The sequence below is a fragment of the Tachypleus tridentatus genome, chromosome 13 (assembly GCF_004210375.1).
Source record: "Tachypleus tridentatus isolate NWPU-2018 chromosome 13, ASM421037v1, whole genome shotgun sequence".
In the NCBI taxonomy this organism is placed as follows: Eukaryota; Metazoa; Arthropoda; class Merostomata; order Xiphosura; family Limulidae; genus Tachypleus; species Tachypleus tridentatus.
The window spans coordinates 215,169,138-215,183,764 of record NC_134837.1 but is presented as its reverse complement, the minus strand read 5'-3'; the positions used below and the strand labels follow the sequence as shown (position 1 = coordinate 215,183,764).

Below are 14,627 nucleotides of genomic sequence, written 5' to 3'. Positions count from 1 at the left end.
ATATATCAATTTATTTAAGAGAAAAACCCTTTTGTACTCTGTAAAAACAAAGATGCGATACTTGGTGCCAACATGTGGTTCACGTATTCTGTCGTTCTCTATTAAGATAAAAAAAATATGTTTTAGAAAATCAAAATTAAATTGATGTGTGTTGTTTTTTCTTTTCTTATAGCAAAGACACAATGAAGTGTCTGCTGAGTCTACCTAGAGAAATCGAACCCCTTATTTTAGCATTGTAAATCCATAGACTTACCGGTGTACCAGCGGGGGAAGAAAGATGGTGAAGGATGTGATATTTTATAAAGGTGTATATCCTCACTGTCGTGTTCATCCAACTGTACCAGATACATTCTATCTTTAATCCTATTAAGTTGTGTGTACTAAATTATAGTATTTTTTTGTATTAGTGATAATATTTAAATGAACATTTCGCACATGTGAAAAAGTTATGACACCCGATGAAATCCTGTGCATTTTTGTAACATCCTTGGATATATAGATATATAATCTCAATTTCAACAATACTGAGAGATTATAGGAATATAACTAAACAATTAAAACTGAAGAAAATGCTTTTCAAGATCTTCTGTAAATTTCGCACATATACATACACAATTTATATAAACACCTAATTCTTGCAATTTTCTATAGTTATTATTGTGTCCGCTCGGAGGCACCAGAAGATAGTGATGCAGTTATCAAAGAAAGTTTCGAAGGTAGGTCTATGTGTTCTCAGAGGCAAATAGAAATATTTATGATGGTTTAGATATACAGTAATCTAATTTCAGCCCATGCGTAAGAACAATTGTTTTATTTTCTAATCGTTACGGTGAGTGCTCTACTTCAATAGTTATGTTAGATTCTTTGTTTCTAACCACAAACCTACAGTTGGTTATCTGTGTATTGTACGATATTAGTTTTGCATGAGGTTTATGGTAATCACGTATATGTACTGTTTACATTGTGTTCGTAACGTAGAAACAGGACCATTCCAACAATGGCTGTCTTTTAGTTTCTTGTTACTTTAAAGTTAATGTAACTGAAAAGAAACTTGCGTCAGAAGTAATCGAATCAAAGCCATTTGTTATTACCTGTTAATACAGTTTAGATCTAAAATGTAGAATTCAGATTCTAATAATAACACACTTTATCTAAGAGTAACTTAATAATATGTTATTTACCTGAATATTGAATTATTTTATTTTCAAATTTTAACAGCCTAATTTTCGTGCTTTCTTAACGACACTTTTAATTCCATATTTTTAATTAGTATTTGTATGTGAGAATAAAATGAATTACCCTTAAAATATAGTATGCTTTATACAATGAAACAAGACATGTAATAACACTGTTGAAAAGAAAACCAATAGAACACAAGTATTGTATTGTATTTTGAATTTCGCTCAAAGCTACTCGAGGGCTATCTGTGCTAGCCGTCCCTAATTTAGCAGTGTGAGACTAGAGGGAAGGCAGCTGGTCATCACCACCCTCTGCCAACTCTTATGCTACTCTTTTACCAACGAATAGTGGGATTGACCGTCACATTATAACTCCCCCACGGCTGAAAGGGGGATCATGTTTGGCGCGACGGGGATGCGAACCTGCGCCCTTCAGATTACGAGTCGCGCGCATTAATACGCTTGGCCATGCCGAGGCCAGAACACAAGAGTAAGGTAGAGAAATTAAAAATTAGCATGACGATTGTTAAGGAAAACCAAATTACATTGTTAGAAGTTTATTTTGATATTTATAAATGAAATTCATTTGTAACGTACGACCTTCCAGGGGCTCAGCGATATATCTGCGGACTTACAACGCTGAAAACCGGGTTTGAATACCCGTGGTGGGCAGAGTACGGATAGCCCATTGTGTAACTTTGTGCTTAATTCAAAAGAAGAACATATTCCTTTTAATTTGTCCATCTGGGATTCTACATAAAACATGTGCAAAAACAGATAATAAAACATGTGTAAAACAGAATATCAAATATACATCTTGTCTCCTTCAAACTAACTGCAGGTTACGTGATTTTTATCACAAATTTAGATTTCTTTAAAAACTAATAAACAAAAACCTGACTCTTTAACCAAGTACTTATAAGCAACCCTTAATGTTGTAAATTATAGTGTTTTGTTGTATAAGGATTCTAATAGGAAGTTTTATATTTTCAAGCTGGTTGATGTAAAGCTACAGACTAGACTTAATAACTAATTATCCATTTCTTCAGAGGAGTCTATCAAAGATGATGATGAAGAAAGTTGTAAAAATTCCATGGGTAATCAAGGAAAAAGTAAAGTCCGGAAGAACTGAGGCCTAAATGTTTGTTTAAGTAATTCGTCAGTGGTGTCTAGAATCTGCAGAAGAGAAAAAGATTATGTAGATTAAAACAATTGTTTGTTTGATAGAAAATTTTGTTTTATATTCTAAACAGATGTTTGAAATTAAGATTTTTTTCTGGACTTAAAAAAAAGGTTATAGTTAAACTTTGTGTTGTATTATTGGAAACCACATTATGGAGCACTTTCCTCACTCCGTACCCTTCGGGTGATACAGTGATAATCTTCGATCTTTTAAACTCTAAATATTCATTATGGCTATCATAACACCTGGTGTTCATTTAAAAAGCTTAAGTACGTGGTGAAACAGAATTGTAAGCCAGTAATATATGAACATCAGGTGTCTCTTTATATATATATAACTATAATTACATTTCTTGCAAGTGGCTCAAAAGTTGAGACACAACGGCAGTATAAATAGTGAATATAAGCGATCGACCACATTTTGTAACGAAAAGAGCTGATTATAAATTTCAATAGTTATATCGACCCAGATGCCTCATTTAAAGTTTTGTGGACTTATACGCTTAAAATTTGGTTTCGATTCCTCTAGCTGGCGGAACAAAGATAGCATCAAAACAAATAAAAAACAGATTCGTGGCAGGAATTCGGGTTTGATACTTTTCAAACCTCAAAATTAGTGTTCAAAAACTTTAGTTCCTTTCCACCGAGCGCGAAATATATTGTTGATTAAAGTCACACTAATTTGGATGGGAAGTGGACATACGTTACGTAGAGCACGATGTTCGAAGCGCATGACTGCGTGACAGATGCCGACTCAAGCTGTGAAAAACTCTGGATGGAAGCCGTATATTTCTTGACACACTTAGAGATGACATTAGGCAGTAGTCAGAATCCTAGATGAGAGAAAGCGATTCTGTTTTATTCGCAGTGCAAAGCCGCATCGAGCTGTTTGCTGAGATCATCGAGGGAAATCGAATCCCTAATTTTAGTGTTGTAAATCCCTAAACTTATCGCTATACCAGCGGGGTCGAGAAAAAGCTAGGAAAAGAAAGTCAGAACAAAGTTCTAAAGTTTATGTTTCTGCAGTTGTTGATAAATACAAACTTCTTATAATTATATTAAATTAATTATAATAAAACAATAAAAAAGTCTCTTGGACTTAGACGATAAACGACTCATTTGCATGGAACAGACGGAGTACTTGGAGAAAACCCGCTTTCTCGGGCCAGGCTCGAGATGTTGTAATGATAAACAAAATACTTTGTTAGCGTATATAATTACTGTTTTGAATCACTGTTATATTAATGTTAGAGTATACTGATTACAGTTTCATGAAGTGTTGAGGTGATATGTGTGTTTGCCACGTGACTGCTAGTGCTAGTTAGGCTTTTGTCTAGCTAGTGTATGTATATAACTTATTGTAAAATGTTTTGTTAATACATGCGCTCTTTGATATTACTGACATATACTTGGGAGTTATGAAAAACTAATATAATTCTCGGGAGTTATGAGAAAGAATACCTCTATTACGCAGCGTTGATTATATTTAAAAATATGCCCATCTTTATCAAGGGACATGGAATATTTCGGCAGCGAAAATTCTGCTTTAATTGCTGTGTGTTGTTGCTGGCGAATTTTATCCCAGATAATATTAGATATGTATGTCATAAGTGACGGGACATCCGTACTTGTACAGCGGCCTATTTGTTTTGTTTTGAATTTCGCGCAAAGCTACACAATGGCTATCCGCGTTAGCCCTCCCTAATTTAGCAGTGTAGGACTAGAGGGAAAGCAGCTAGTTATCACCACCTATCGCCAACTCTTGGACTATTCTTCTACCAACGAATGGTGGAATTGACCATCACATTATAACGCACTCACGGCTGAAAGGGCGAGTATGTTTGGTGTGACGGGGATTCGAACCCGCAACTAGGTTAGATAGTCTAATGTGTAGTTTTGTGCTTAATTAAAAACAATGAAAAGCAAATCATTAGCGATTTTGTTTCCTGGTGGACTAGTGGTAATTTACTGACTGCTAACGGTGGGGCCCGGCATGGCCAAGCGCGTTAAGGCGTGCGCTTCGTAATCTAAGGGTCGCGGGATCGGGCCCAAGTCGCCCCAAACATGCTCGCTCTCCCAGCCGTGGGGGCGCTGTAATGTAACAGTCAATCCCACTATTCGTTGGTAAAAGAGTTGCCCAAGAGTTGGGGGTGGGTGGTGATGACTAGATGCCTTCCCTTTAGTCTTACACTGCTCAATTAGGGACGGCTAGCACAGAGAGCCCTCGAGTAGCTTTGTGCGAAATTCCAAAAGAAACAAACAGAAATCTAACGGTGAAGTACTGTGTTCGATTCATCGTGGTGAACAAAGAGCAGATGGCCATTCTGTGGGTTTGGATAAACAAAAACAACAATATTACAGTTTATTTATAAATATTGTGAATCGTTTCAGGGTTTTTGTTTGACTTGCGTTATTAAATTTTCATATGATTTTAGTCTCCCGCTTGTACAGGGGTATGTCTTCGGATTTCTAACGCTAAAATGAGAGGTTCGATTCTCCTCGGTGGGCTCAGCAGATAGCCCGATGTGACTTTGCTATAAAAAAAAAACACACACACACTATATGATTTTAATTGTGTTGTATTTCGTAGGTATATTAAATAGGATTTGTTTATCGTGTATTTTAATGTTCAATTTAAAGGGTTATTAAACTTCCATTTGTTGAAAGCCTAAATTGTAATTAATATGACATTGTTCTACTTAAAACGTTTTGTATTGTAATATTATTTTATTTGCTACTTAAAGGCGTCTTATTCAATTTATGCGTTAAAACGTCTATTTAAAATCGTTGTTATTTTCTCAGAAGGAAGACACGAGTGCCGTTGATGGTAAATATACAAGAAGGCTATTGATGGCAAATAGACAAGAGGGCTGTTTATAGTAAATTGACAAGAGGACCGTTGAGAGTAAATGATAAATCTAGAGTACTGGTAGGTAAGTATGATTTTGATATTATGGAAATACCTGAAACACGGTGAAATGTAAATGATTTTATTGACAGAAATGCCTGTGAAATACAGGGTTACAGACGATTTAGTGGAAATAAAGCACTAAATAAAACTGGGAGTGTGGCTTAAAATGTAATATTTGAGTTACATTATGTTGAGAAAGCATGATAAAGTATGAGAAAGCAAATAGGAAAGAGATTTAATACATGAGGTTCTATTAGTGGATATAAAGAGAAAAGACTTTTAGTGTGAATTTTTTGGCAAACCGTCAAATGATTCTCTTGAATTTAGTGAGGAAATTTACAATGAGACAAATATATCAGCTGTTCATAATTATGATTGATTTTAATTTTAGGCCTATAGTTTGAGAAATGGTAGAGTCTAACCATGAAGGAGATAAGTTTTCCAAAGTGTTCAAATATGACCTACGAAGGTCGAAATGTCGTTCACTGCTTTATTAGTAAAAGCATTAACATCCATACCAACTGTTGTGAGATACATTTTTACTTTAAGTGGGTTTCTCGTCATCAAGGAAAGGGCCGTCTGTAAACTGATATTAACCAGAAGTCATCGCTATTACCGTATTACTTGGGCAACAAAGAAAAGAAACCATCTTATATTTAGGACACTGACGATATGTCTTATTTATCAGATGAGTCGTGTTTTCGGGTTGTTAAAGCTGATGGTAGGATTTGTGATTCGTCGTTTGCCTGGAGAAAAGATGAGGAAAGACAGTCTTTGCAACAGAGAAAATACAGGAGACGGTGCAGTACGTATTTGGGCAGCTATTTCTCATGGTGGAACGCTACTTTTTTACATACTTCAAGGAAACGACAACGGCGTCTCCTATAGACATCACACGTAGATAATATTTGTACCACATGCTGGGGCGAGATATGGCAATAGCTTTGTATTCCAGGATAACAATGTCACCGATTGCACATGTTGTTATCGTGAAAAAAATTAAGATGACCGTTGTTATCACATTTTGTAACATTACATCAAAATCTTAATATAAATCTCTAAATTTTCCATTGTTAACATTAACCTTGCTATAATGGTTATGAAATATTATTATGACATCAACAGAAAAAAACAAATTTTTTAATATCCTAATAAGTTATGTTTACTATTAACAACACTCTACTTTCATGCTATTTATAACAACTAACACTGAAATTTATTTGTAAAATAAGTGCATCAAATTTGAAGAACAGACATTTTTTTTGTTTATATAACTCTTGAACCTTGAACTATACAGTAATAATCATCCTAAAAATATCGAAAACTATAATCAAAGCTGTAATGTCTTTATAATACAAATTGCTTTACCTACTTTAGAACTGTAATATTAATGAAACAGGTAATAGTTATTATTTTACACTCTTATAGATAACTTACAGTTGATTGACGAGCAAAATAAAACCGATGAAGCTGTATGCTTCTTGTTAAGCTTAAAGCTGCACTATGGGAAACGTGTGGTGTGTCCATCACAGCTATATCAAATATATAGAGTTTGTAAGCACTCAATTTTACCACTGTAACTTCCACATAGGAGAGAGGGGGTGACAAGGGTCATTAATATGGTTTCTAATAACATAACAAAGTTAAACCTAATGGCTCCAACGGTATGAGACCTATAATCATGATTACATTTAGATCAATATATAACAAATGTTTCAGATATCACATGTACCATAAATATTATACAGTATTACAAAGTATACTGAAGATAATAATTTATCTTCTTTCATAATAACAAGAGAGCACTGGAACTAAATTTGGTTGTTGAACTTAATACAAAGGTACTCGATGACTATGTGCGATAACTGATAAACAATACCAACCGCCAACTCTTAGGCTACGCTTTAATCAACGAATATTAGTCCTTATCATCACACTATAGTCGACTTCCTTAACCACCAGGTTCTTAACACAGTATAGAAGAATTGATCTAATAGTCTGCGTATGTTCTCACCGTATTAGAAGTAGTGAAGCTTGTATACACGGAAATATTATTGGTCACTTGTTTAATAATACATTAATCATAACAATCATAACACAAGGGTAAGATTTTATTATGTACGAATTTGACTGTAAAGAAGAGTATGGGAAAACATTTAATATATCTTTCTTACCAAAATGGAAAACGTTTTAAACAGATCTTTTTAACAATTCAGTGTGATCTCCTATCCTTGTAAACTAAAAGAAAATAAAGTACAATTCGCACGTGTGACAGGCATACATGTTTGTTTCAGCCTAGGGAATATTGAAGTTCTGGACCGTTATCACATTTACCGAGAGAAACAACAACTGTCTGTCTTAACACAGTACCAGTAAAGTAATTGAAGTGTTCCCTTTAACAGAACATGCCTGATGACCAGTTTGCACATCCGAGGTTCATTTAGACTAAAGAAGTGATCCACCCGGCAGTTAAGTTGTTATTGTCAAATTGAATAAATAATAAATTATAAACATATAAAGAAAATTCCAGAAAGCAAACGTTCCGTAGAAAATCTGAGATTTATGAGCAAAAAGAACCATAAATCACTTCTATAGATGTGGAGATTGCCCTTCTCCGTAGTAAAAGCACGAATAAAAAAACCATAAAAATGTAATGTTTTACGGGTGTGACCCTTTGTTGGCAAAGTTGTATATTTTTTTTATGAGTAAAATCGGCTCGTTTGGTTTGAGAAAGTATTTTACGTAGAAGAGCGAACAACGTTTCCACCTTCTTCGGTGAACCTGATGATGACTGAAGAAAGTCTTGACGTTGTTCGCTCTTCCACGTAAAATATTTTCTTAACCCAAACGAGCCGATTTTAAATATATATTTCTCTACAAGTAAGTTTTTTGGACATCACTGAATAATTTTTGTTTTGAGAAATAAAATGTCTGTAATCATCCCATGCCGTATTTTTTCCTGTTAATAACGTGTTAATCATGTGTTATCGCAAACTATTTGTTGTGGGACCAAGTGCTTTTCAGGAAAAGTATAGATATAAATTAGGGAATTAGGCATTGTTAAATATTGGTTCTTTTACCCTGTCTTCGTGTTATAACATTTTAATGAAACCCAGAAGTGACGATCTCAGACTTAGAACCCCAAGAACATCCCCCTCCATTTGTCAACCATATAACTAATGACTAAAAAACAATACACCCGCAGGGTCTGAAAAATTGGATTATGCATCCTTTATTTTATCGCTCTTGATGTGTTAATTGCTCGAGGCATGTTTGAATGTGAGAAGTTGAATATTAAAGTGATATATTTTCTTTGGGTATAACCTTTCAAGTTTTGATAATATTTCTATTCATGTGAACTGCTACAGTTTGTGTCTTTTCTTAACGAAACAGCATTTCAGTCAGTTCTGTGAACATTAATATATGTGACGTCGAGTTTATCACTAGTTGATACAGCAACATCTAACAATAAAGATTCAGTAGTTATCACAAAACTCGACATGTTTGCGATAATTGTTAACTTTAAAATATATTTACTTTAAATATGGTCTGCCATGGCCAATGGTTAAGGTACTCGACTTGTAATCTGAGAGTCTCGAGTTCGAATTATCTATTGCACCAAACATGCTCGCCCTTTCAGCCATGGGGGCGTTATAATGTGACTGTCTATCCCACCATTCGTTGGTAAAAGAGAAGTCAAAGAGTTGGCGGTGGGTGGGGGTGGTGATGACGAGCTTTCTTCCCTCTAGTCTTACACTCCTAAATTAGGGACGGTGAGCGCAGATAGCCCTCGTGTAGCTTGTGCGAAATTCAAAACAAAGCAAACCTTTTAAACCCAAATTATGTGACGTACTGTACTGTTACGTACAACAAATATTGCAGGATAATGAAGACCCTAAACAATAGTCAGCGTTAATCTTCTCAATGAGTACAATATAAGAGAATGTAATAAAGCTTCAGAGTTAATCAAAAGTAATAATAAACCAGTACAGTACACTAAACAACAAAAATGTACATTGAATCATTGTCACCTTTGTTATTTAATGTATTATTAAAGAAGTGAGCAATAATATTACTGTATATACAAGTTTCACTACTTATAAGAAACATACGGTTAGAACATGTACAGATTATTACATTAATTCCTCTATTCTGTGTTAAGTATCTCGATTCCAGTGTGAAGGTATGTTGTAATATTCGTTGATTAAAGAGTAGCCCAAGAATTTGCTGTGGGTGATATTTATGAAGTATAACCATCGAATAGCTTTGCGTAAAGTTCAAGTAACAAACAAACAATGTGCTTTATGGTTATCATATTCGTGTAGAATATTTCGTAAAGATAAAATATTATATTAAGGTTAGTTTGTTATACTTTATAACATTTATGGTACATGTGATATCTGAAACAATTGCTATGTATTTATCTAACTGTAATCATGGTTATAGGTTTCATACAACTGGAACCATTTTGTAACAAGAGTTTGTAGTATGAAGCTAGCAAGAAACTAAGCTACCAGAATGTAGGTTTTAATTCTACAGAACCGTAGTCGTGCATAACGAAACAGGTATTAAGAAAACAGAAACCATTACTGCAAAGTTGAACAGTATACTGTAGATAAACTTCAAGGCAAATGTAGGAAGCATCGTTCGGAACCACCTGAAAAATAAATACTGTCAGATGGTTACGTGAATACAACGCAAGGATACCAGCAATAGATTGTTTAAAAGTTTAAATTGGAAAACAAGTCAGTATTTATCAACATGTTTGTGGTTATGAAAAAGTCAGCAATTATCAATAAGTCAATGCTTACGAAAAGGAAGTATATCAATATGTTAGTATTTCAGATGTTAAATGTTGTGTTTGCCAATTGTCAGTTAAAGGATTTTACTTCTTAATAGTAATATAAGATATGCTGTCGTTTGGGCTTAGGATTATCCTACAGTAGGTGTCTGTGACTTGTTGACGATAAATTCAACAATAAATGAACAGCATGCACTCCCCTTTTTTTCAAAATTATCTATCTATCTATATATATATATATATATTCGAAACTAATTTAACGTTTGTACGACATTCTATATATTCTAACTATTACAGCTATACCATAGAAACTATATGGTTTGCTTATTCTTGCCAAAAGTCAACTTATGCTTTTAGTTTATTAGTTGACAAGTCGAATTACTTTTCCACATTTATTTTTTACTAGTATTCTCTGTATAATTCACTTACTTATCACAGTCGTATTCTGTTCTTCCAGTGATCGTTTCATCTTCTTTCTTAAAACTATCACTGTTCCTTGTGTCAAAGTTGAATCAGGCTGAATCAGTTACTCTAAAATTACTCTTTGACAGAATATATTGTTTTTGCTATATAATTTTATACTGTTAGCCTTACTCTGATATATTAAATGTTAGATTTATCACTTATAACGAAGTTAAATTGACACTTATTTTTCGTTGGCCGTGACCTTATTCTCTTCTACTATTGTATTTTTCTGTCTCCTGTTTTTCGTTCATTTCGCACTGTTTATATATTTATTATTAAATCATCTGTTCTCGACATCAATGAGTTACAAACACAACTTCCAATAATCATCTGCTTTTATTTGTTAATATCTAATTTAAATCTATTTTATATCATGACATTAAACCCTCCTCAAGAAAAATGTTTACAATATTTTTACCATAAACAAAGACTGTTCTTTTTATGTAGTCCATACCAACAGTTCGTCTGTCCCTCCTTACCTCCAGAACGGTTCATCCTTGTCTTCATCTGGACCTTATTTTGCATGAAGTACAAACTTACTGATCTACGCGTATACTGACATCTTTGCCCTATATGCATGAAGTACCTATTGACTGATCTATCTATATACTGACATCTAGACCCTATGTTGCATGAAGTACATATTGACTGATCTACCTGTATACTAACATCTAGACCCAGTGTTGTATGAGGTACCTATTGAGTGATCTTCCTATATACTGACACAGTAGATTTTGTTGACTTTTCTTATTCATCACTTGGCATTCATGTTAACGTCTTTGTGATCTTAGTTCTAGTAGGTCCTCGTATTTAAAGAAAAGTCACTGTTTCTGGTTCTACATCCATGATGGCCATATCTTTGTTCCAATAATGTACCCGTTAGGTATTCTTTTATCCTGAAATGTTTTAAGAAATACATAATAGTAGCAATTTCCTTCAATTTTCCAAAGTTACTATTGTGTCCGCTTGTGTATGGGATAACGGAGAGGCCGGAAGATAGTGATGCGGTTATCAAAGAAAGTCTACATGGTAGGTCTGTCTGATTTCAAAAACATAAATATTTATAATGATTTAGATACACAGTAATCTAAATTCTATCCATGAGTAAGAATAGTTCTTTTATATAATACCCATTATGATGTTTGTGCTTAAAAACATACAAAATGTTAGTAATTTGTGACAATATTTTCTTAAAGTGAAAGAAAGAACAAGAGACTTACAGCGATTCAAAACTTCAAAGAACTATTATTGCTCTTATATTATTATTCAAATATAATTATTTGTAAAATCAATATATCTATATTCAAATTCTTCTGGGGTGTTAATAAACTTTTAAAAATATTTAACTGAAAACATTACGCCAGGGGTACAGACTTATTTCTTTTCCTTCAAGTGTATTGCAGCTTTGGACTGTACGAACACTTCGTGTTACAACATAAAAGCTGATGGAAATGATACAATGTAGTGGTATTAATATATATTTTCCTCATGTCGTTTTAATGGAATGACACCACCAAAACCATCAAAGAAAGAAACAGCGAAGTTCCTGAAGGACTTGGCCAACAGGACGACAACGAATAACTTCGCAGTGTGGTTGGTCTGTCTCAAGAAGAGACAGTAAGTTCAGCAGCTTTTAGTAATCTTTGACGTGAGTTCCAGTCACAAACAGTAGAACGTGGAGTGGTTAGAATAAGCGATGAATACGTTGTGAGATAACCGATTCGGGTACCGTTGGTTAGACACTTTGCTAAATTCCCAGTGGCATTATGTTCAAAATCTCCTGACATATTTACGTTATCTTTGCAAGATCTAACTAGAAACAAATCAGATAATATATTGAGATTATTTTATACAAACTTTGGTTAATTCATTGTTTCTTTAATAGTTTTGTTTCATAGTGTATTGATTTGCACTAAATTACACTGTTAGTTTTATAAATGAGTTTTATGGTAATCACATATCCGTAATGTTTACAATGTGTTCCTAACTAAGAAACAGGACCGTTCCAATAATGTCTGTATGTTAGTTTGTGGTTACCTTGAGGTTTGAGGTTCATGTGAGTGAAAAGAAGCTCATTTCATAATTAACGCAATTAGTTGTTAGAAATAGCATGAAAGCAAAGTGTTGTTTATAGTAAACATAATTTACTGGGGTATTAAAAATGTTTCTTTTTTCTTGTAGTGTCGTAAAAGCATTTCATTAACATTATAACGTATTGAATGTTAACAATATATGTTAACATTTAAAGATAAATATTGAGGTTTTGATGTCATATTACAAATATTGTTATGAAAAAAATGAAAAAATAAAAGTCCTTTAAAATTTTTTCACGATAACAACATATTTTGTTTAATCAGTCTATTTATTTCTTACAGAGTTTACTACGCTGATAAAGGAATCGTTAAAGTATAACCTTCAAACTTTCGTCTGGAGTTAATCGATCAACTGAACTGAGGAAAGATGATTTAAAGATGTCGCAGAAATCTATTTTTCTTCTCTGGAAGCGGGAAATTATCTGTCAGCTTTCAATGTGTAAAAAAAGCAAATACAAAATTATTACTTTGTTTGGGCATGAATATCTATTTTCCATTTGTTATACATGATTGGTCACTTTTTATCATGCAACATGTTCGTGCTTTAATCACAATTATATTTGAAGAGTTTTTGTGTGTGCTCAGGGAACCGTCAAGTTGTATAAAGTATCGTAATACCGGTTTTTAATTAAATAACCTCTTTTTGGTTCTAGTTTCACTTAAACGTTGAATTGTATACCTTAACCCTAACTTGAATAATTTTGCATTCTTATTTAATAGTTGAATTATGACTTTCTAAAATTCACACTTTATTTCAAGGCAAAATATGACATAAGAAGACTTAGACTGGTGGCGCCATCTTTAATTTTTTATGTACTGTGCGCGGTTGTTTCTATCAGGTACAAAATTGATTTTCCTCTTGTTGTTGTAATGCAAAAGATCAATAGAAAACCATATTAACTATTTGGCTTACATTTTACAATTATAGATTAAATAAATTGGTATTGGAACGGACTGGGGTATACATGACTATACATGGGGTATACACTGCTAAATTAGGGACGGCTAGCACAGATAGCCCTCGGATAGCTTTGTGCGAAATTCAAAAACAAACAAACAAATAGTGTATGTGTGCTTAAGAAATCAAGTTCAGATCCCGACTACCGTGTCCCCTTACGGCAAGAGAAAGATCGACAAGTGACATTTCAACTAGTCAGGTATTAATATGGGTGAAACCGTGACCTACATGAGCCAGGTATCTGACTTTTCTTTTTATGAATATATTGAAAATTCATAACCACGTTAATCTTACAATTATAGTTTTTATATAACAATACCTGTAAAGTTTTAAATTTCTCACTGTTTTCCTTAATTTGCTCTTCAGGTCTCTGTATATAAAAACCTATTATTGGAATGTGTTTCTGTACAAGTATTAATTTTTATATTACAGTTACTCAACCTTTCCCACCACTCAGTGGGCCAGAGGTAAATCTGTGGATTTATAAGCTATAAACCAGATGACAATATCCGTAGCAGATACAACATATGACTATCGTGTTGGCTGTGCTTCACTAAAATTAAACAAATAATTTGAAACTTTGCTCTCTCATCGGTTAAGTGTAATCATAATGACTTCAAGCACTAAAATACGGAGTTCTGTTTCTCATAGTGAACAGAGTGCAGGTGGTCATTATATAGCTTTGTAGTACCATAAACAGCAGTTTCATTTTTAAACAATGTTGATTGTTGAAGGGATCTTATTTACTTTGTAATTTGATATTTTGTTCAAGGTTTTCTCATGGCTTGTAACAATAATGGATTAAAGGGTTTTAGTTGTTTTATAGTTGATATGTTTCTACGGATTTTATTTATTTAGTAGTGTAATTGCTTATGCAAAGGATTATTAGATTTCTATTTATATATAATCTTCCAGTCAGTATTACACTGCTCAAATTAAACATTTTTATATTGTTATTTTATTTGTTGTTCAAAAGTGTTTCTTAGAGGAAAGCTACACAATGAGGTGAGTGTAATCTTTCCAATGACAGGAATTAAAC

At 33.5% G+C, this 14,627-nt stretch overlaps 1 long non-coding RNA gene across 1 annotated transcript; it reads left to right on the top strand.

Annotated features, from left to right (window-relative positions):
- The first annotated feature begins 647 nt into the window (after nt 1-647).
- Nucleotides 648-14,418, top strand: LOC143240813 (uncharacterized). The gene is made up of 3 exons (XR_013021969.1): nt 648-716; nt 5,163-5,293; nt 14,021-14,418. It is a non-coding gene; the product is annotated as an uncharacterized LOC143240813 (long non-coding RNA).
- The last annotated feature ends 209 nt before the right edge of the window (nt 14,419-14,627 follow it).